We start from the raw sequence: 25,479 nt of genomic DNA, 5'->3' as shown, positions 1-25,479 counted from the left end.
AAAACACCCATTCCCCATGAGTTTACGGCCGTAAACTCATGGTAGGGTGGTTTATGGTGCAAATTTGGGTTATAAATGGATATGGACACTTGGAAATGCTTGGATTAATTTTTCTTAAGGCTTGGATTAATTTAAAAACATCATTTACAACACATGAAGGAGTTTACGGCCTAGGCATGGGTTCTTTGGCCGTAAACTCTCAATTCTCCAAGATTTAGTGTTTTTAAGGTGTTAAAATCAATCACATGTGATTCTAAAAATTCCCACAAGCCTAGAAATGAGTTTACAAGTGACATATGAGGGACTTATGGAGTTTACGGCCCATGAAACCCCTTTCATGGCCGTAAACTCTAATATAGGGAGCTACAAGGTGTTTCAAGGTCTAAAACTTGCATGAATGGACTTCTAAAATTCATCTAAGGGCCTTAGGGGTGTTTAGGTTGCATTCTAACACCAAATTTTTGGAGTTTACGGCCCAAGAATAGGTCTTGGCCGTAAACTCTTAGAAACTCCATAAAATATGTGTTTAAGGCCTTCAAAGTATTTTTGGTTGGTCCCTTGATTTATTCCAAGGCTTTTTGTGGTGTTGGATGGCTTTCTAACACCTTAGAATTGGTTTTATGTCAAGTTTTGTGGAGTTTACGGCCCAAGAACTCTCCTTGGCCGTAAACTCATCTAAGCCCCTGAAAATTAATGTTTCAAGTGTCCAAATGCAAGAATCAAAGTCCTATAATTCATATCTAAGCTGTAGGGGTGTTTTGGAAGGGTTTAAAGGCATGAAAAACACCATTTTCATGAGTTTACGGCCCAAGCTTATGCCTTGGCCGTAAACTCCTTCAAAGTCCACAAAATTATAGTTTTAGGTGTTCTAAGTCCATATCTTGAAGTCCCTTAGCCATATCTAAAGTCCAATTAAGTCTAGGAAGGAGTTTAAGGGCTAAAAACCCTTCAAAATGGTGTTTACGGCCTAGGCTGCCTCCTGGGCTGTAAACTCACATACTTTGTCCAATTTCTTGATTAAGTGTCTAATTTGGAAGCTAAACATGCTATAGATTAAGGCTAGGAAGGTACCTTAAGGATTTGAAGCCTTAAATTTGAGTTTTGGACACTTAATCTTGGGATTTAGGAGAGAGGTTAGAGAGAGAGTAGAGAGAGAAGGAAAAAGCTTCAAATGAGTGCTAGAACATGTTTATATAGTCCCTAAAACTTGGACACGGTGGAATTCTACCCGATACCGGCCTTAAACGATGCTTTGGGTCGCACCCGATTGAGTTTTCGTCACCCGACGAGGATATTTCTAAAACTTATAAAATAACTGTTTTGGGCTAAATTTATGAGTTCCTAAATAGTTTGGACCCTCATGAAATGAAAATAAATATATAATTTTAGTTAACTAAGCCCAAACAATAACGGGACATTTCGATTTCCGACGAGTTATTCGGGTAGAACGGGTTTTTGGCGATGAACAACTTCGGGTTGTTACAGCGAGTCGTGGTCTAGTCATTCATAGGAGGATGATGAACTCGACGAGTTCAAGGATGAACTCGGTGAGTCAGTTGAAGATAGTCCTGAGTGTTTAGTTGAAGGAGAATCCATTGAGTTCTTTCTAGACTCGACAAGTGGAGTCGGGGTTGTTTGGGACTTGAGGAATATGGACTCGATGAGTTGGAAGAACAACTCGGTGAGTCGAGTCAACTGGACGTTAAATTTGACCGTTGACTTTGACCTTGACCAAGTTTGACCAGGGTTGACTTTTGGATTATTGTGGTCTTAATGTTGTTTGGTATTTTTCACACCCCAAAACCATGATCGGCGGAAACATTCTGGGGCAGAGTATGTCATGTATAGTATCACGACAATGAAAAGTAGTAAACAAGCAACAACATCATCCATTGCATTAATAATATAATTTTAATACAAGTGTGTTTTGGCAAATTATGACAAATACTAAAGTATCCTCAAAATGAAAGATGAGTCTTGAACGAGCTCCATCTTCTCTAAACCTTGCATCGGTACCTATCTATTGATAACCTGAGGATACAAGTTATTTTGAAAGCGAGTATCAGCTTTGAAGCTGGTGAGATCAAAAGTATTTTAGTGTCTTAATTTGTATGTAAGTATGCATGTATATGAATTTTAAGTACTTCAAATGTATAAGAACTATAAGTATAAAAATGTTTGTAAAGCAACTGTAAACGTTTGAAAAACCCTAGAAATCCCTATGATTCCTACTATTATATAAGGGTGTCTTCTACCAAGACCTAACTGGTCTCAATGTAGTCTTCTACCAAGACTTAACTGTTCTCCATGTAGTCTCCTACCAAGACCTAACTATTCTCAATGTAGTCTTCTACCAAGACTTAACTGTTCTTAATGTAGTCTTCTACCAAGACTTAACTGTTCTCATTGTAGTCTTCTACCAAGACTTAATTGTTCTTTATGTTCGTCTCTTGTAAAAGTGTGTAATTTTCCCAAGTGTAACTATCATTAACAAAATATAGTTTTTACATCTAATGTTTAAGTGAAATGATCACTAAATATGTGTAAAGGGATAAATTAATGTAGTACTGTGGTGTTGTATTATAGGAACTACTGCTGTACTAACTACCTTAAACCGGATTTATATTAAGGCATCATGTGATTAATTGTACCATACTATCGACTAATATTAACGACAAGGGTAAGGTCGTAAAAATAGAAATGACGTGTGGCACCCGCAGACCTGCAGGCCCGGCTGTAGCTAGCAGCAAGGTGTAGGATAGTCAATCCAGTATAGATCTATACGCAAACTCACGCTCTCCCTCCAAGAGACTCTGGCTACAACTCGGGCCATGACATTGAAGGCATGCTCCGATACAGTGGATCACAATTTTGTTAACGTATTCATGTATATGTAATGTATTGTTAATCGTTCTCCGTCTGCTAGCTGTAATGTGTGTTCTCTCTCTATCTAGTAGGTATAGTAATGTACTGTGAGTACTAGCTGTAATCTATGTTCTCTCTATCTAGCAAGTATTGACTAATGAATGAACTGACTCATTGTATGATATCGCGTTCTAGTAATAGTTCTAGTATCTTCCTAAACTACCCATATGGTAGCTTACTAGTAATTTAACTGGTACGTATGAACATGGATGTATACCCTTGCTACCGAAGGGTATTGGATGAAATGGAAGAACCTTTATGACTATATATGTACACATGATATATAACTAATATTTAAACGACCTTCGGACGGGTACCCGATATCCCACCAGACCACATCCAAATCGAGGAAAAGGAAACAGGGTGGATAGCCTTCCTAAGTGTTTTAACCATTTCTTATATAACTATACATATAGAGGCATGCAATTTATAATATAAAAGCATAAAATAAGTTTTGTAAAACCTTTGAACATAATTATTATTTTAAGAAAAGATCGACTTGATGTCAATCTATAAAACGGTTTGAAGGCATGGGTTTGATAAAACAATTTAGTAATAAGAATCATTTGTTGGAAACACAACAGTAAATGAGTTTGAAATGGAATGTACAGAGTAAAACGTACAGTTTAATAAGGAGTTTTAAACACATGAAGTGTTTATAAAAACATTTGAAGGAAACTGTTTGGTAAAATTGCTAATGATTAGCCAATCATTTGGATGCTGCTTATTAATCACATGTGATTGATATAATAATTAGCATAATTCTACTTGTATCCCCCCCATAAAACATTTTAAAATAGTTAAAACATTGACTAAGGGGTATGAACTCACCTGTTGTGGGTGATCCAGATGAACTGAAGAGGTAGGACTGCTAGGTGTCAAGTGAAGACTTTAGACACACACAATGGTCCTAATTACATATGAAGACATATTTATATTAACAATTAGTGATTATAACACTAATTAAACGTTTATAAACATCCTAACGCGAGGAAAACACTTTTGGTCAAGTGCTAGGAGGCTAATAGGTTGCAACAAAGGAGTGCAAGACCTCTTATGGGAGTTTATGGTCAAAAGACCATATGTGTCGGAGTTTACGTCCCAGGGGAGTAAACTCCTGGCCATAAACTCTCAATAGGGTCACTAAATGAAGCCTAACATTATTACAACTTAACTGCTGAAGTGCTTCAAGGCTTAAACAAGTGTTTGGGTGGGTTTAAGGCCTTAAAATGGCCTTGCTTGATGTTCACGGCCCTGGGACCACTCCCCCATGAGTTTACGGCCGTAAACTCATGGTAAGGAGTACCATTTGATGTTTTGAGGTTCCTAACACTTCAAGGATATGATCTATGTTGGGTTCTAGGCATAAGGAAGGAGTTAGGGTGTCATTTGTCCCATTTATAGGGGTTTACGGCCCAAGAACTTTTCTTGGCCATAAACTCCTTTATCCTTGTGATTCCTTATGTTTTCTAGGCTATAAACACTTTAGGGTACATGTCTAAATTAGTCTCTTGGCTTAAGGAAGGTTTTTAAGGCATTTTGACACTTAAAAATGGAGTTCACGGCCCAAGAACTTCCCTTGCCGTGAACTCACTTCTTGCCTTTGTTTCTAATTCATTTTGTGGTCTAAACATGTAATGGTGGCTTCTAGTTTGAGTTCCAAGGCTTTGAGGGACATTAGGCACTCTTTTGGCCCTTAAAAAGGAGTTTACTCTCCAAGTGTTCTTGGGCGGTAAACTCCCGAATCTTGGGGTTTTGATCCGATTTTGATGTTATAAAACACAATCTAAGCTATATAATACAACTAGATAGAAGTACTCACGATTTGGGACAAAAACCCGAAGATCCGTGAGAGAGAATTCGACTTTTCTCTAGTTGGAAATGTAACTAATGAATGAATATGGTTCAGATTTCTATATATAGCCCTGGGATTTTTGGCAGAAAATATTTTATTCCCGAAATGAACTCTAATATCATAGAGTATTGGAATAACAGTGTTGCACAAAACCCTAGTGCACCCACTCTCCTAATATCTCCTTAAGTGTTAAACCTGAAATACTCAAACTTATACCAAAAGTCTGGAATTTCACTGTAACTGTTCTAACTCTTATTGGCTTGATGTGGTTTGTTCAGAATGGAAATTTCGAGTTGTCACATCATCCCCCTGTTGAAGGGAATTTCGTCCAGAAATTAGAATTTAGGTAAGGAGGTAGGTACAAATGATCGAGTCATAATCGATTAGGAAACTTCCTAATCGATTGGTTCTAGCGCTCCTAAGTGAAATCGGGTTCTCGGTTGGTATCCCAACAAACCTTCACTAATGGGCGACGGCGTTGCTTCGTCCGCTTGACCTCTCGGTCGAGGGTCACTACGGTTCTAATACGAAGGTGAGGATCTCGACGAGTGGACTTACAAGAGTCCTAACGGAAAGGTATGGTTTCACGATCGATATACGAAGAGTAAATGTACGTTACTGAGTTCTCGGAGTAGGTCTAGTTTGTACGAGGTACATGACCGATTCTGGTAAGAATCTCGGAGGTCCTATCTATCTTGGATTTAGCTTTCCACGCTTTACGAAGCGTATTAAGCCATTCCCAGAGTGAGTTTTCCTAAAGAACTTGGTCTCTCACTTGGAATTCCAAAGGTTCTTTCTCTTGCTAACCTTCCCAGTCAAGGGTCACCCCTTGCTGGGTAAAAGTCGTATGGGTTTCTGTGATTTGCGAGGAGTTATGGATGAATTATGATAGTAGGTCTGTAAGACCTAGAATTTGACGAATTTCTGTCGGCATCTCTGGTGTCAACAAATTCTCAGTGGTTTTGACAAATTGTAAGAGTACTCAAAATTTCCCACATCACTAACAGTGTGTCATAGAAATTTGACTCTTCAATTTCAAAACTCGTGCCTAGATAACTTCGCGAAAAGTACCTCTGAAGGTAATGTTTCCATGGGTTTGTTCTTACTACGAGGGTAGATAAGTAAGTTATTACATGGAGAAATGACGAACTGATCCAAGTAAGAAAGACATACCCTACCCATTTAGCTCATGAAAACTATGGGCGTATTGGTCCTATCCGAAGGGTATCACTATGGACTCGAAGTGTCCGCATCGAGTTCGGAAGATAGTCTTCCGGATATCCTTCCCTAACACTCGAACTGGTGATATTCGGATCTCAGGTCCATTCCTGAAAGCAATTCTTTCCTTGTGTTTGCTCAACCAATTCATCTATGCGATGTAGAGATAACGATTTCTAATGGAAATCTTGACGGAGTCCTTGATAGCCGAGGGACATACAATGTACTCCGTCGACCTCTTGAAGAATTAGACCGGAGTTCTCCAGGGTGAGAAGCCTAGTCTTCTAATCCTATTTCTGAGTAGTTCGCTAAGTTGCCCGGTCTGTTCTGGTATCTCCGTGGGTGTTTAGACTGTAGGGAAATCTGTTTACAGGAGTCATACTAGATTCTAAGTTTGTTCACATGACGTTGCGATACTCGTAGTCTTGGGCTGTCTCCATCCTGAATTTCATATTAGAATTCATACTGAGTTCAACGATCACAGTATCGTGTATACGAGTCGTATATAATTAAGATTGAAAAGGTAGCCGAATAATTGATTCATCTTTAAGCTCATATCCCATCAAGGAAAAAGAAGTTAAAGTGGATTCATCAATTCTAAACCTGTAGAACCTTGATTATATATCACCCCTATGTATACTTTCTTCAGCGGCAGGTCAACCGTATGGATCTTTGGATTTGAACTTAACTGTACGAGTGGTACTTCGGGGATTTCTTCGGAAAGAAAAAGAACTATGAGGTATTCTAGGCATGAGTACTTCGGTGTTCTGATATGGCAGCTTCGCAGGAAAAGCGATCTCGAAGAAAAAAGATGTACGTATGAAGCTGTTTTTGTGAGGATCAAATTGAATCGAGTCGTATGACAATGTCGGAATCATACAGAAACTTAAAGACATTAGATTTGAACATAAGACATTTTACAGACAGAACACAACCGTGCAACCATCAACAGAGTTACAGTACTTTAGATTTACTATAAGACTGTTGCTGCGAATGAGGTAAACTACAAAAGACAAGTATACGCAGCATGAGCATCCCTATACGACTGGATCCCGCAAAAGATAGGACTCTAGTTGTAATAGTTATGGATAGTTTATAATTCTGTTACGACAAAACGCCTAAATTACATTAACGAGTGTCCGACGTAGTTTCTCCTACAGTTGTGATCCTGAGAATTTTCCCGTCAGCACCTGAGTTCTTCACTATCGGGCAATCCTTCTTGAGGTGTCCAATTTCACCGCATTGGTGACATATCTGGACAACACCAACATTGGTGGTGGAAGTGAAGTGTCGAGCTAGAGTGACGTGGACACGAGTGTTCTCCTTGTTCATCTACTTTGGAAGTTTCCTTTCATAGGGTCTAGTTTTAACACCACCATCATAAGCCTGGTTGACTCTGATGTCAGGGGCTTGAGTGATGGGTCGTGCCGGTGCTCCACAGCTATGAGCATGGTGCCCTATTTTTAGGCAATTGCAACATTGAATCTCATGGAAAGCCCCATGATGACGGAAACTACCCTTATCACACTTCGGGAGTTTACTCTCGTATGGTCTGCTCGGTACGAGGATGGCAGGGGTTTCCACTTGCTGCTGTTGCATGACCAGCCTTTGAGATTTCTTGCGTTCTTTCTGGGCTTGACGCTTTCATTTCTTGTTCTTTGATTTTCGGCTTTGCGAGCCTATAACTGTTACTGTTTGATGACTTCCTGGATTGATACCACAATCGGAATCTTCAACCCCATCGTCTGCATTGATTGTGCTGATAGTGCTACGGTGCGCAAGGACAGCTGTCATGGCAGCCATCACAGCAGTTGTAATTATGGCTTGAAAAGTAGCGGCGTCCATAGGAAAAGTAGAGGTTTCGTTGCTTGGATGATTGTTATCGGATGACGACATGATTCTGTTAACACGAAAGATAAGGATTTTGTGAGCGGTTCTGGTTGACCCTAGGTGTACTTCAATCTGTTCAAGTAAAGAGTAAGAGCATGATCTCGAAAGTTTGACATACATTCCTATGATGCAGTCCTAGCACGGAATGGAAATATGTTCACGAGGGTTTGATCTACATCCCTATGATGCAGTCCTAGTACTGGGTAGAAGTAAGTTCATAGAATGGTCTCAAGATGCTTGTCGTTCAAGCCGAGGTATCATTGGTTGGTAAATAACATGATCCAACCATTGAAAGAGACTTGGAAATGCCTCCGGAGTTAAATTACTATAGTCCAATGACTTGACTAAAGCATGTTCAGATAGACTCAAATGAAAGTATGATAAGAGTACTTGAATGAAGAATGACACAGAAGTTAGCCGGCTGTCAATATCTTTGATATTCACGACGTAAAGATTTGGGAAAATGACCTTGTAAATGTCTTACATTGTCACAACTAGAAATTTTGTGCCTTATAACTACAACACTCAAGTAAAAATTTTGAATCAGAAACTTAAGAGCATGTAAGATGCTTACTTTATGGCAGAAAAATTTCAATCAAGTACACCATACAAGCATTACAAATAGTCAACAAGTAATTGGAAACCCTAGAAGTTCTTGTTTAGGTCCATTTTGGGCTAGGACTTCCTTATTGGGCCCAATGGACCGATAAGCTTCCAATTTGACTATCTTGGGCTTAGAACCTTTCAATGGGCTCTAATTGGACCCACTTTCATTTATTTCAACATTTTGGGCCGTATTGGGCCTAGAATGAAATAAATATTATGAACTATTATGGACCATAATTAACCTAATCTAGCCTAATAAAGCATAAAAATCACACTTATATTTTATAGGGCTAAAAATCACCCAACCTAAGTATAACATGGGCTTAAGGGCAAAAAGCCCAAAAATCTCCTCTCTCCCCTCTCCATTCTCGGCCCAAGCCCACAAAGAAGGAGGGTTGACTTTGTTGGGTGCCACCTCACTTTTGCACCTAGGATTTCCATGCAACACACATATTTCCATGCAACTATCTTGTCAAACCTCTCTCTCCTCCCCTCTCTTCTTGCTCTCGGCCGCTTTCAAGCACACACACACACACACATTTCACTCATTTTTCCTCTCAAGAAACTCACTCAATTCTCCTCCAAAATTTCGAGATCTAAGGAGCCTTCAAGAAGATATCTCCAAAAATTCTTCACCTAAGGTAAGATCAAGCTTGGATCTATGATTTAGGTACTTTGTTTTATCAAAATCTTCTTCTAATCCATGTAAAAAATCTTGATCACTCTCCTAGAAACTCTCTAAGTTCGAGATCTTCCAAGGAGAGGTTCTAAGGCCAAACTTTCTTCCAATCTCCTCCAAAACCGAAACCACACCCAAAGGTGAGCTTCATACCCCCTATTTTTCGGTTTTATAAGTTTTGTGGGGGGGGGGGGGGAATACAAGTAAATGTGTAGATCTATGTGTATATGTATGCTTTGTGTGATTTCTATGTTTATATTTATGTTCTTATGTGATTGTGGTGTTGGATCTAGTCAAAAAGTCCTTAAAACCGAGATTTACATTAGGTTATATGAAACAAGTATAAATTATTTTACTACATACAAATCATTTCTAGAAAAATAACCAAGTTGGTTAATATGAACTTCTTTGGGCTAAAAACCCATTTTTGGACTCAAAATGTTAAAAAATATAAAATTTAAGGGCCCAAAATGACAAAATATGAATTATGATGGTTGAAATGGGACAAAACAGTTTTAACAAGGTATTTTCTGGAAATATACTCTTTTGAAGGATTAAAATGTAAAACTTTAAGCATAATAGGCCAAAAATGAACTTTTCGGCCCAATAAAGCCCAATATGCGAGATTTTCAAATTTGAAGGGATGAAACTGTACTTTTCTATAAAACAGGGGACTACTAGTGCCCCAAGTCCATTTCAAGGGCTAAAAATAATTTTCATATTTAAAAAGGACCAAAGATGCAAAAATTTTCTATTTTGGGCCAAAAGTGTAAAAGTTGCGAAAAAATGATGTTTCAGCAGAGAAAACTTCATTTTGAGGGACTAAAACTGTTTTTCAATTAAATTTGAGCTGAAAAATACCTTTTCAACCAGTTTTGATACTAAAGTGTCAAGAAAAATGGTTTAAGGACTAAAATGGAAATTCTTTTATTCAAAGGGTTAAAAGTGTAAATTTATCCAAGAAAGGGGTTGCAAAAAGAAAAACTTCAAGGTTTTAAACAATAAGTCCATTGTGATAAACTACTAGTACCGCGAATACCGACAAAACATAATACACCATCAACACCGGAATCGTTATCAAACGAATTGATTCGGTCTCGAATCAATAACGAAACAAAAGTTAATACACGACGATATTCAATACACATGCGGAAATTTCGGGAAGTCAATACATACGTGGGAATACACAGACGTCAATACACCATCTTTGGGCCCAAAAGTGTCAAATCTTGCTTGTTAGGCCTAGCTAGCCCAATGACCTGATCTTTAGGCCCGAAGGAAACTTGCTTACATGTTGTTGGGTCTTATATGACCTAATTCCGTGTAAAAGGACTTTCAATGGATTTTGTGCTGTTGGGCCCCAAGGGTCCTTTGGTACTGCTAGTAAAGACGAGAATTCACAAATGCGAGTCGGGCCAAGGGCCCTTCGCATTCACGATAGCCTTGAACGACTTATGGAATTATTGAGGTCTTCATGCCCTCTTTTCTCCTCGGTTGTGGGGCTATGAGAAGTCACGGTGGTTGGATTAAGTGAATAGTACGGATGATGTCTTAGGGATCGTTAGTATAGTTGTAAACTAGTCGTTTCTTTTAACGAGTGTTTATAAAAATTCACAATACACATTTAATCCAATGTGACCTGGAATCATCGAATACACACTTCGCAACGGTATAACAACCATATAAAAAGCATAATTCAAAGTATTAGGAAAACATCGGGGTTTCCTAGGGTTTTTCAATTCATACAACTACGAGATGCATACCAAGTATAACAAATTCTTTTTAAATTTATAGAAACAAACAAGCATACTTACGGATCTTCACACTTTTTATACGATACTCTTTTCAGAAAATATCGGATTTTCTGGTGGTTTTCAAAACAATACAAAACATTATTTTTCAAACATTACTTATGAACTCACCAACATTTCATATGTTGACGTTTTTCAAAATACTTGTATTCTCAGGTAACAGGTAAATCGAAGGGAAAAATGTACTCAGTGATGTCTTGATGTTTGTTTAACTAGTATCGAACAATTTACTTTTGGGAATGTAATGTTTAAAACAATGTACTAAATGTAAACACTACCAGTTGTACTATTTCAATGCATGGTGATGAATGATGTTATGTTTCATGTATATTCACTGTAATGGTATTCAATTAAGTCACAACAGCCCTCTGACGTTTCCGTCGTCTGGTTCGGGGGTGTGACATACATCATATCCAGAGAAGATAGTTCTTAACAGCATAAATACCTAACCAAAAGTACTTACAGTACAAGATAATTTCATAGAAAATGCCACATCGGGCATAGACAGAAAACGATTCCTTTCTAACAAGGAAAATAAAGTAAAGCATCTACTACTGGCGACGGTCATCCCTCTGGTGAACTCTCAGTTCAGTCAGTTGACGTTCCATAGCAAGTAGGTGTCTTTCGTACACCCTCTGGCGTACTCGGAGCTCTATGACTTCGGCTCGTGATTCGGCCAGGGCTTGAAGCAGGGTTTCATGGTTTCTCGCAGATCTCTCGCGAGCATCTTCTAGATGAATGGTGCGGAGGGTATGCATTCTCGCATCGGCAACAACTTCAGTGATCTGAGGTAGGGCTGTCATGCCTTGAATCTCATTTCGGGCCACTCTGCGGACCAAGATTGGCAAGACTCTATCTGCTGAGCCCCCATTACTCAGGTCATAGAAGCTTCGGTCACCATTAAATGGCATGGGCTGATCTTGTCCTTGGCTCCATGTTTCCAAGCATTCCACCCACTCGGGCGTTGAGCCATGAAAAGCAGAGGAGGGTTAGGAATTGGAAAGGGAGCTGCCTGAGGTAGGTTCTCAACCTCGGGTTCGGAGTTAGCATCGTCTGAAAGGTCTTCATCATGGTGATCATTCAAAGGAATAGGATGATCAGTCTTTGGTTCTTCTCCAAACCAACCAGCAATGACTTCGTTCGGAAGGTACTGGTTGTCATGGGGATCGAGTCCAGCCATGTTATCTACGCGAGAATTGGGGTAAGAAAATAATTGTTAGATGAACTATCTAGACAATTACTTAGAAAATCTTCATTAGTTACATTTCTATTTGTTAAGTGCATACCAGTTATGTGTAATCTAAACAGGATAGGCCTTCGAATAAGTGACCTTAACTCCAAATTCACACAGAATAGGGGTAAAGTAAAATTTCACAGATTCTAAGTCTATAACATCCTAATTACATATATCCTTAGTGTATCCACTTAGCAACTATCAACTTAGTACTGAAGATCCCGTTTTAGTTCTCAAGTATAAAGTACTTATAGTAACACCAAACACTCCTATAGTATTTTAAGTTTAGTGTTATGTTCTACTGTTCTCATTGTGGTAGGGTTGGTAAGATTTTAGACTTGTTGCAACCACACATTTAACCTTAGGCACATGCTAGTCAACCCTTGGATAATATAGGTGATCAGGCTATATCGTCCCAGTTTTGACCATATGTCTCTAAGCCCACCTGTGTTGCCCAACAATTGTAATTATTTTGTATTGTCCTAGTGACACTGATTTTAGTATGAATACAAGCACGTATACTTACTTAAATATTTTATTATTTAAAGTATAAACTCTTGGTCAGAGTGTTTTAATCCCAATTGGGTTTATAGTTAGTATATCTTTTATGGATTGATATACTCAATTCACTATAAACAATGCTCCGATACCAATCTGTCACCCCCCAAAACCATGATCGGCGGAAACATTCTGGGGTGGAGGACGTCATGTACAGTATCACGACAATGAAAAGTAGTAAACAAGCAACAACATCATCCATTGCATTAATAATATAATTTTAATACAAGTGTGTTTTGGCAAATTATGACAAATACTAAAGTATGCTCAAAATGAAAGATGAGTCTTGAACGAACTCCATCTTCTCTAAACCTTGCATCGGTACCTATCTATTGATAACCTGAGGATACAAGTTATTTTGAAAGCGAGTATCAGCTTTGAAGCTGGTGAGATCATAAGTATTTTAGTGTCTTAATTTGTATGTAAGTTTGTATGTATATGAATTTTAAGTACTTAAAATGTATATGAACTATAAGTATAAAAATGTTTGTAAAGCAACTGTAAACGTTTGAAAAACCCTAGAAATCCTTATGATTCCTACTATTATATAAGGGTGTCTTCTACCAAGACGTAATTGTTCTCAATGTAGTCTTCTACCAAGACTTAACTGTTCTCCATGTAGTCTCCTACCAAGACCTAACTATTCTCAATATAGTCTTCTACCAAGACTTAACTGTTCTCAATGTAGTCTTCTACCAAGACTTAACTGTTCTCAATGTAGTCTTCTACCAAGACTTAACTGTTCTTTATGTTCGTCTCTTGTAAAAGTGTGTAATTTTCCCAAGTGTAACTATCATTAACGAAATATAGTTTTTACATCTAATGTTTAAGTGAAATGATCACTAAATATGTGTAAAGGGATAAATTAATGTAGTACTGTAGTGTTGTATTATAGGAACTACTGCTGTACTAACTACCTTAAACCGGATTTATATTAAGGCATCATGTGATTAATTGTACCATACTATCGACTAATATTAATGACAAGGGTAAGGTCGTAAAAATAGAAATGACGTGTGGCACCCGCAGACCTGCAGGTCCGGTTGTAGCTAGCAGCAAGGTGTAGGATAGTCAATCCAGTATAGATCTATACGCAAACTCACGCTCTCCCTCCAAGAGACTCTGGCTACAACTCGGGCCATGACATTGAAGGCATGCTCTGATATAGTGGATCACAATTTTGCTAACGTATTCATGTATATGTAATGTATTGTTAATCGTTCTCCGTCTGCTAGCTGTAATGTGTGTTCTCTCTCTATCTAGCAGGTATAGTAATGTACTGTGAGTACTAGCTGTAATCTATGTGCTCTCTATCTAGCAAGTATTGGCTCATGAATGAACTGACTCATTGTATGATATCGCGTTCTAGTAATAGTTCTAGTATCTTCCTAAACTACCCATATGGTAGCTTACTAGTAATTTAATTGGTACGTATGAACATGGATGTATACCCTTGCTACTGAAGGGCATTGGATGAACTGGAAGAACCTTTATGACTATATATGTACACATGATATATAACTAATATTTAAACGACCTTCGGACAGGTACTCGATATCCCACCAGACCACATCCAAATCGAGGAAAAGGAAATAGGGTGGATAGCCTTCCTAAGTCTTTTAACCATTTCTTATATAACTATACATATAGAGGCATGCAATTTATAATATAAAAGCATAAAATAAGTTTTGTAAAACCTTTGAACATAATTATTATTTTAAGAAAAGATCGACTTGATGTCAATCTATAAAACGGTTTGAAGGCATGGGTTTGATGAAACAGTTTAGTAATAAGAATCATTTGTTGGAAACACAACAGTAAATGAATTTGAAATGGAATGTACAGAGTAAAACGTACAGTTTAATAAGGAGTTTTAAACACATGAAGTGTTTATAAAAACATTTGAAGGAAACTGTTTCGTAAAACGGCTAATGAGTAGCCAATAATTTGGATGCTGCTTATTAATCACATGTGATTGATATAATAATTAGCATAATTCTACTTGTATCCCCCCCATAAAACATTTAAAAACAGTTAAAACATTGACTAAGGGGTATGAACTCACCTGTTGTGGGTGATACGGATGAACTGAAGAGGTAGGACTGCTAGGTGTCAAGTGAAGACAATGGTCCTAATTACATATGAAGATATATTTATATTAACTATTAGTGATTATAACACTAAATAAACATGTATAAAAATCCTAACGCGAGGAAAACACTTTTGGTCAAGTGCTAGGAGGCTAATAGGTTGCAATAAAGGAGTGCAAGACTTCTTATGGGAGTTTATGGTCAAAAGACCATATATGTCGGAGTTTACATCCCATGGGAGTAAAATCCTAGCCGTAAACTCTCAATATGGTCACTAAATGAAGCCTAACATTATTACAACTTAAGTGGTAAAGTGCTTCAAGGCTTAAACAAGTGTTTGGGTGGGTTTAAGGCCTTAAAATGGCCTTGCTTGATGTTCACGGCCCTGGGACCACTCCCCCATGAGTTTACGGTCGTAAACTCATGGTAAGGAGTACCATTTGATGTTTTGAGGTTCCTAACACTTCAAGGATATGATCTATGTTGGGTTCTAGGCATAAGGAAGGAGTTAGGGTGTCATTTGTCCCATTTATAGGTGTTTACAGCCCAAGAACTTTTCTTGGCCATAAACTCCTTTATCCTTGTGATTCCTTACGTTTTCTAGGCTATAAACACTTTAGGGTACATGTCTAAATTAGTCTCTTGGCTTAAGGAAGGTTTTTAAGGCATTTTGACACTTAAAAATGGAGTTCACGGCCCAAGAACTTCCCTGGCCGTGAACTCACTTCTTGCCTTTGTTTATAATTGATTTTGTGGTCTAAACATCTAATGGTGGCTTCTAGTTTGAGTTCCAAGGCTTTGAGGGACATTGGGCACTCTTTTGGCCCTTAAAAAGGAGTTTACTCTCCAAGTGTTCTTGGGCGGTAAACTCCCGAATCTTGGGGTTTTGATCCGATTTTGATGTTATAAAACACAATCTAAGCTATATAATACAACTATATAGAAGTACTCACGATTTGGGACAAAAACCCGAAGATCTGTGAGAGAGAATTCGGCTTTTCTCTAGTTGGAAATGTAACTAATGAATGAATATGGTTCATATTTCTATATATAGCCCTCGGATTTTTGGCAGAAAATATTTTATTCCCGGAATGAACTCTAATATCATAGAGTATTGGAATAACAGTGTTGCACAAAACCCTAGTGCACCCACTCTCCTGATATCTCCTTAAGTGCTAAACCTGAAATACTCAAACTTATACCAAAAGTCTGGAATTTCACTGTAACTGTTCTAACTCCTATTGGCTTGATATGGTTTGTTCAGAATGGAAATTTCGGTTTGTCACAGTATTGGTAGCTCGGGGAGCTAGTGGAGCAGCGGTTCAGAGAGTTGTCGGATATCAGCCAGAGGGTTATCAGCAAGGTTCAGCAGTGCATGTGATTTTCCCTTTGTGTAAATGGGTCTACGGTCACAATGCCGGCCCATGTAGTTATGAGTAGGAAGACCCGGGGGTTAGCCCTAGGTACTGTATGCTAGTTATGATAATCAGGACCAAGGTCTGTCTTCGGGCGGGTGCCCAAGGAATGGTTTTCATGTTAGACTATACTTGTTGTCTGTGTGATACTTGAATGTGCCTGGTAGGGAGGTGAGTGTGGGCGAGGTCCCGTATCTCACCAATAGCAGAGTGTGGACGGGGTTCCATATCTCATTAATAGCAGAGCAGGGGCGAGGCCCGAGTTAGGAAAGGAGTGAGTGAGGGTGGGGGCCCGTGTCTCACTATCAGTAGGAGTGTGGACGGGGTTCCATGACTCATCAGTAGCAGGATAGGGGCGAGGCCCAAGATAGGCGAGGCCTTAGAACAGGGATACAATAGTGTATATTTAGTTTATGTGTTGTGTCATGATTATATGTTAGTATATGTTTAGCGGTCGGGGCCCAGAGCCGGGCGAAGCCAGAGACAGGCAGGGACTAAGAGAAACAGATCCGTACACCGAGCGAGGCTCGAAGCCAGGCGTGGCCTGGAGCAGGCAGGGCCTCTTGTAGGAATTATCCGGAACCGGGCGGGGCCTGAGGTAGATGGCAAGGCCCAGTATTTGCAGTATGTGGTTATGTGTATGGTATGTAGTAGGTTGGGGAACTCATTAAGGGTCGTGCTTACGGTTTTTAGTTGTAGTTTTAGGTACTTCCGGTAGTGGAGGGAAGAGCTTGGGGTGATCGCATTGCACACACCATTGTCTAGTCAGCCTGGGATGCTTTACTCTGATAAAATAAATATGTTTTGAAATAATACTCTAATTTGATATGATGATCTTTGTATAACTTGAAGATTATGTTTGGAGTAATAGTTTTAAAAATGAAATTTTTAGTCATGATTTTTGGGTCGTTACAATACCAAAGGCTAGTAGATAAAGTGTTTGAACCAAAAATCAGTAGGCATATTGAAGTATATGTGGATGACATGGTGATGAGTGTCGAAATGAAGATTCTTTCTTACAAGATATCAAGGAAACTCTCATGAAATGTCTATTCGGGGCAGAAGAAGGGGAATTTCTAGGTCATGTAACCACGAAAGAAGGGATAAGAGTAAACCAAAAGAAGATAAAATCTTTGTAGCAAGTACAATTGCCGGAGACAATGAAATTAGTGCTGACATTAAATGGAATAATAGCAGTGTTGGGACATTTCTTTGTGAAGTCGGTAGAGAAAACATTGCCCATTTATAAAATGCTAAAATGGTACTAGATTAAAAGGATTTAAGATGGACGGAAGAGGCAGAGGCTGCCATAAAAACTCAGAATAGCGATAAGAGAATTATCTATGTTGATTATTAGATTAAGGTGTCTAAGCTCATAACTAAATTTGTATACTTGTGATTAGAACGAAATTCCTTTTTGTGTTGCCCTTATAACTAGTAACAGAATAAAATGACACTTATATAGAGAGGTTGATTTAATTGTTTGTTATAATTGTCATAAATGATTTATTTTTATATTATGTGATTAATATATTAGTTAGAATTAATATTAATTAACTGGAAATTAATTGGAATTAATTTTGGGATGAATTGAATTAGTTAAAGGTATTGAGATTGAGCTGCTATTGTTCAAAAGTTGAATAAGAGAATGATTCTAGAACCCTCTTGGAATGGGCGGTTTTGGCAAGCCCATTTAGGGTTTCTGGAATGTTTCTTTTAGATAATTAAAGGACTAGACAACTACCTAACTTGAAATATTATTATTATATCCAAATTAGGGTTTCTACGGTTCCTTAAGCAACTATAAATAGTACCCTTAGGCCTAGCATTTTCAGCCACTTGACTCATCAAAAGAATAATGGAAAATCATCCCCTCTCCTCCTCTCCCCTCTTGTCTTCTAATTGCTATGGTTAGGGTAGAAGCCATTAGAGGAACTAAGCTTTTGGTGCTAGATTTCAGAAGAAGCAAAGGAAGGATTCAAGAGATTTATTTACTATAATAAATCTAAGGTATGTAAACCCTAACTTTCTAGTATTTTCGAAATACTTAGGGATTCTCTAGGGTTCTTGATATTCATAGTATGTTGCTATTAATTAGAAAAACATAGATCCTTTATAGGTTGCATGTGGACTTACGTGTTAAGATTTTCCGCTTTACATGTAATTTAGTAACATATAAAATCCATCAGTGGTATCAAATCCATTTTTTTCTATTGATTTGTGCATAAGTTGAATGAATAAAATCATGGTTTATCGAAAATAAATCCTAGCCATTGAAATTTCGACTTTGCTAGGTTCTCTTGAAACCATAGCCTCCTTTCCTTATTTTCGAAAATGGCTTAGGTTTTTTAGTTTACTTAATTATTACTACCTCCATCCCATATTTATTGTCCACTTTTAAATTTTGAAGTATTTATTCGTCAAATTTGACCTTAAATATTTTTATTTTTGATCTATTATACTTGACGCAAAATATATGAATGAATTGTGTTTTAAATGTCTTTTGATTGCTATAAGTTTCATCAAGTAATACATAACACAAATAAAGATATTTAAGGTCAAGGTTGAAGAATAAAGACTTCAAAATGTTAAAGTTGACAAAAATATGAGATGGAGGGAGTATATATATATATATATATATATATATATATATATATATATATATATATATATATATATAAAGTTAGGATCATATGGAAACTAACAACTATTGTCTAAATGTGTAAACAATTGTAGGCCAATCGTTTTAAAAATATGCATAAAGGCATATTAGTAAATTAATAAAAAAAATTAGTCAATTAAATTTAAATTAAAGCTAAAAATTAGGAAACTATTTCTCTCTCTCTCTCTCTCTCTCTCTCTTTATATATATATATATATATATATATATATATATATATATATATATATATATATATATATATATCACATATTCTTCCTCTTTATAGAGCAGCATCAATTTCAATCTTCATAGAATTCTCTTTCTTCAACGAAAAGAGTCTCGATCAAACCTATTTAAGGCTAACACATCATCCTCCGACGGTAATATTTTCGGCAACCTTTGCGATTCTGTCAATATCCTCCTTTAGTAGCCATGTTTCCGGTTGATAGGTCATAAACTAGTGGTTTGGGCTAGGCAACTATTTATGTAAGTCTTATAGGGTCTTTGTCTTGTAATGTGTATTTTGGTGATTGTTTGCGGTTGTGTTGGTGTTCTCGGCCGTGAACGGGTTGATGGTCGTGAAAGCATGTTCGGCCGTGAACCCTGTTCATGGCCAGTATGTTCCTATAAACAGTGTCAGAGTCTGTAAGAATATAGTGACATATCAGAAGTGTTTAAGATCATTGTGTATGTGCTCAAGGTGTACCAGACGTTTTAGCTTTTAAACGTGTGCATTGCTTGTTAAATCTCTTCTATTACTCCATTCTTGTTCGTATTTGTTTGATAACTAGTTTGGATCACTGAATTGAGACTCTACATTTGGTATCAAAGCCTTAATGGTGTCGAAACATACTCAAGTTGCGTTTGCCGTTGAGGGAATATTCATTTTTCTTCATTATTCAAGCTTGTTTCTGCATCTGATCGTGTTTTCAAGGCTAAGGGAATCAAAATTTGCTCAAAAACACTTGTTTTCATCAAATCTGGGAGTTTATGGTTTGCTGTGTTGAAGGGATTACGGCTGTAAACACTTCATATAGCTGTAAACCATTCATCTTCAAAGACCGTAAACCATTCATCTTCAAAGACCGTAAAGCATTCATCTTCAAAGAACATAATCAATTGCTTGACCGTGAATTGTTTCTGGACCATAAACAAATTTTGAAACGTAATCGTGTGTACGGCCGTAAACAAATCTCAACTGTGAATAGATTTCGACCGTGAACTCTACTTTTGTTCTAACTCTTTGTTTTCCAAGTACTTTTTCATTTAATCAAGAAAACTTAAAAAAAAAGTAAAAACCGAAAACAAACAAAAAAAATGATTTCACAGAACTCTACAATTCACCAAGAACTTGATTCCATTATGGGCACAACCACGCACATTCCATGTTTACTATCTACTGAGGGTTTCTCGGAATGGAAATATCGTATGGAAAAATACATCAAAATGAAAGATTTCAAGATTTGGAGATGCAACTTAAAAGGACCTATCAGAATCACCACAACGCTCCCGGATGGAACTATCGTTGACAAGGATGTCGAAGAGTATACCGATGAAGAATTTGATAAAGTTGAATAGCAAGAGAAAGCACTTGCCACACTCACTATGGCTTTATCACCAGAGATTGCTCAGGGTTTCCGAGAATACACATCCGCGAAAGCGCTATGGGACGCACTGATTGAGGTTTATGAAGGAAACGAGGACATGAAAGAAAGTCGCTAGGATATGCTGAGACAAAAGTTTATCATGTTCAATCATATCTTGGCAGAATCTCTTGAGGCTCAACTGCAAAGGTTCATCACTCTTACAACTGAGATGAGCTCTGTAGGTATCTTGGTGACAAAGTATAAAATAAGCAAGAAGCTACTCAATTCACTGCCAAAGTCTTGGGACATGAACATGTCTGTGATTAAGAAGACGAAGGACCATAACCATCTTAGTCTGGATGAAACCATGGAAATTATTAAAGCTTGTGATCTGAATGACAAGCAGAGAGAGATCAATCACGTCAATTCATACTCCACTGCTAATATCGGGATTCAATCCAACTATGCCTTCTCATCCTTCACTACTCTTCAAGTTCAACCTTTTGGTGCTCCTCAACCATCATCATATGCCACTCCATTCATGCAAAGTGTTCAACCTTCAGTATCTTATCCACAAGTTGCTTCCTCCTCAAAAGCACCTGCTCCAACTCCTGCTCCCAAAGAAAATGATGAAAACTTGGCTCTTTCTACTGGTCTTGTCAACTGCTACAATGCCTTTGTGGCTGGCGAACTACCTCCTCAACTATCTTTTGCTGATTTGGATCAAATTCATCCTGAAGATGTTGAGGAAATGGACATCACATGGAAAATTGCGATGGCGGTGTTCAGGGCCAAACAGTTCTCCAAGAAGACAGGAAAAAATAATTAAGGAATGAATGCTGAAAAGAAGGTGGGTTTCAACAAAGGCAAACTCCGATGCTTCAACCGCCATGAGCTTGGCCAGTTTTCTAGAGACTGCTTGAAGCCTGACAGGAGGGAAAACAGCGAAAGAGCAATGGTGCCAGTGGGTAGCAGTGGGGGAGCTACCACCAACAACCATACTGCAAATCTTGCTGCGGTGGCTCAGTCATTTGACTGGGACGACCAAATTCAGGCCCTGAACATCTCGGGACCTGAAAATGTGCATCTTGCCCAAATCAACAACATTATAGAAGGAGAAGCTGAGGTTGACCCAGAGGCAGAGATGATGGAACTGCAATTTGCGTTCATCGTTCAAAATACCCTAGAGTCTACAAAGCCAAAGGTCGGTGAAAACACTTGCTCTCAATCTTGTATTAAAACTATTAATTTTTTTTGTGAACAGGCTGATTTGATGCGTAGAGAGATAGTGAAACTAAAATATGAGGGGTACCAACTTAGGAAAGGCCAGAAACCATTGAAAGATCAATTAGAGGCCAAGACACATGACTATAATAAATTACAAGCAGAGTACAACGACAAGTGTGTTAATTATAGATATCTTAAAAAGGATTTTTGACGTCGTAACTGTTGAACTTGACACATTGAAGACCCGTTTTGAAAATGCCGATTTTAATTTCAAGAAATTCGATGTGTCAAGTGGAAGAGTTGTAACAATAATTGAACACCAAATGAAATGGAAGGACCAGAAGTTGGTAGGAATAGGTTATGAGAGTGTCCCTCCCCCATTCAATCACAATTATACCGCTACTCCATTGAATCAAGATGAGATAGAGCGAGAACCATTTATGGTATATGGTAAACCAACGGCTGAACAGACAACAGATTGTAGTGCTAGGAAATTTGATACTAACGTTTCTAATTCTGATGCAGATTCATCAGTAACCAGGGAAAGCAAGAGGATGGAAAGATTGAGTCTAATAATTTGGTGTCAAAATTTGGTGTTCCTATTTCAAACAATGATGAGTCTGTGTCTGATGTTAAAACTGATATTTTCATTTGTGAAATCTACTGAATCTGACACTAGCACATCCACATCTTCTACATCTGTCACACAATCTGACTCATGCACTTGCACGTGTGGGAAAGTTAGAAAAGTCAATAAGAGCACGAAATCTGATAAAGGCGGTACCAAGTCTAATGATAAAAAGCAAATATGTTTTAACTATGGTACTGCCGGCCACATTTCTCACAATTGTCTCAACAGGGCATTTGTGCATTTTTCAACACCGCGGAAAGAAAACGAGTCTCGAGGAAGGTCTCTAACGAGAAACTCCTCGGGATCTCGTCTTCGTGATGATAATCAGAAAGTTCATAATGATAAGAAAAGGGTTGATCTTAAACCGAACAAACATGTTTTCTCTAAACCAGCCGCAGGTACTTTGTCGAAATCCACTGCGGCTGAGCCAAGGTCAATTTTATCAAAGGGTGCGTCTTGATCTTCGCCTAATTCTAGCTGAAAATCTAAACGCTCAAAGAAAAGGAAAAATGTTTTTAAATCACCTATGAATACTTTAAAACCTAACTACCAATGGGTGCCCAAATCTACAATTGTCCAATCATCATCATCCTATGAAAGTGTTTCTGATAATAATGCAAAATTGAAAAATCAAAAGGATAAATCTATAAATGTCAAGGGTAAACCCAGGGGTGTATTGACCTGGGTCCCCAAATCTAAATAATCTCGATTCATTGTGCAGGAACAGTTGCAGAGGAATGTCGCCATACCATGGTATGTCGACAGCGGTTGTCCCAGGCACATGACTGGAGACATTTCCCAATTGTACAACATTCAGAATTTTAATGGGGGATACGTTTCCTTTGCGGGAGGGTATGGCGGAAAAATGACTCAAAAAGGAACATTTTCCAAGGGAGTGCTGAGCTTCAAGAATGTTAACTATGCACCGGAGTTGAAGCACAGTTTGTTGAGCGTCTCTCAAATTTGTCACAAGGGCTATTTGACTCATTTCATTGATAAATAATGTCTAATTTTGAAGCCAGACATTGTCATCCCATATGAATGGATCCTCGTGAAATCAAAACGGGATGGCAATGCATATATCATTAACATGAACAACAATCTTCCTGAATACGTCACTTGCCTCTTCTCAAAGGTTTCCGAGCACAATGCTATGCTGTGGCATCGAAGACTCGGACATGCTAATGCAAAGAACCTAAATCGATTTGCAAAAAATAACATAATGCGCGAGCTTCCTGTCAAGGATTCGATGATGTTTGTAAAGTGTGTGGATTGCGCCTAAGGAAAGCATCACAGAAAGCCACACCTGCCGAAACAGGCCAATTCAATCAACCAAGTGCTCCAATTGTTGCAAATTGACTTATTTGGCCCAGTCAATGTCCTCATCCTCAACAAAAATTAATATTGTCTGGTTGTGATTGATGACTTCTCGCAGTTCACGTGGGTCTTCTTCTTGTCCAACAAGGCTGGGGTTGTTGACCTGATTAAGAAGTTTATTGTGATGATTTAGAACTAGACCAATCACTGGGTGAAGGCGCTCAAAACTGACAACGGGACAACATTCAAGAATGTCGTTCTCAATCACTTTTGTGCTAAAAATGGGATAGTGCGTCAATCCAGTGTCGTTCGCTCACCGCAACAAAATGGTGTTACTGATCGGTGGAACCGAACATTACAAGATGCCGCAAGGACAATGTTATGTGAATGTAAACTTCCAGTCTTCTTTTGGGCCGAGGCAATCAACACGACGTGTTATGTTTTGATCAACAAAGCTCAAATGAAGACTCCATACAAAATTCTCTACAGTCACAAGCCATCTGTTAGTCACTTCCATATCATTGGTTGTCCTTGAACCTTCCTTCATCTGGAATCCAATCCCCAATTCAACGCCAAAGCCGATGATTATTACTTTGTGGGGTATGCTACTCGCACGGCGTACAAGGTCTACAATAAGAAGACAAAGAAAATCGTATAATCCTTCGACATATGATGGTTGGAGGAGAACGAAACGGATGCCAGAATCGGTCCAGATTGGTTGTTTGATTATACATCTCAATTCAAGTTGTTCAATGTGTTTTTAGATGATTTGTCGGGTTCTAGCTCTGGTTCGAAGGCTGTGCTTGAATATGAAGATGAAGAAGTTGTCTACAGACTGCTGGTGGTGTCCTATATGACTCCTACAGTTGATGCATCTGTTCCAAGTAATTCTTTAGATTCTCCGAGTAAACAAAACAATTCAGATGCTGATGCCACTCCTCTTACTCCTAATGAAAGAGAGTTCATGTCTAGAGATGCTTCCGCTGCTACTCATACATTTATGGAACTTCTCTTTCCCAACCAATTGCTAATGAGTTCGTGGCAAGCCCCTCTCATGATTCCATACTGTCTGAGTTGGATCATTCAATAGATAATGGATTTGTCAATATTCACAACCTTCCCGTAACGCTCAATGACATCAGCCAGGATCTACCTTCCCGAATTCAACGTGATCACATGATTGAAAACGTCATTGGTCAGCTGGGTGACGGTGTTCGAACGCGGAGTCAGAGTGGAGATGTCAATACATGTCTCTACTCTTGCTTCATATATCAAATAGAGGCAAAGAATGTCGAAATGGATTTGAATGAGCCCAGCTAGGTTGATGCCATGCATGAAGAGTTGAATCACTTTGAAAAGTTGGGGGCTTGGAAGTTGGTCGAATTACCTAAGGGCAAGAAGTCACTCGACACGCGTCGGGTTTATCGAAACAAGCAAGATGATTCAGGGGTTATTGTGCGGAATAAGGCCCGATTGGTTGTATGTGGATTTCACCAAATTGAGGGTCTAGACTTCACCGAAGTTTATGCTCTGGTGGCTTGCTTGGAGGCTATTGCATTTTCCTCGCGTACGCTTCCTACATGAACTTCACCGTTTACCAGATGGATGTCAAGAATGCCTTCCTGTACGACGCTCTGAAGGAAGAAATCTACGTTGATCAACCTCCTGGGTTGTTCAACTCGAAGTTTCCGAATCACGTCTACAAGTTAGACAAGGCTTTATACGGGTTACATTAAGCTCCAATGGCATGGTATGCAACTCTTCCGAAGCACTTG

The sequence above is a fragment of the Lactuca saligna genome, chromosome 3 (genome assembly GCF_052625555.1).
Source record: "Lactuca saligna cultivar CGN05327 chromosome 3, ASM5262555v1, whole genome shotgun sequence".
NCBI classification, from domain to species: Eukaryota; Viridiplantae; Streptophyta; class Magnoliopsida; order Asterales; family Asteraceae; genus Lactuca; species Lactuca saligna.
Note: the sequence above shows the minus strand (reverse complement) of the source record.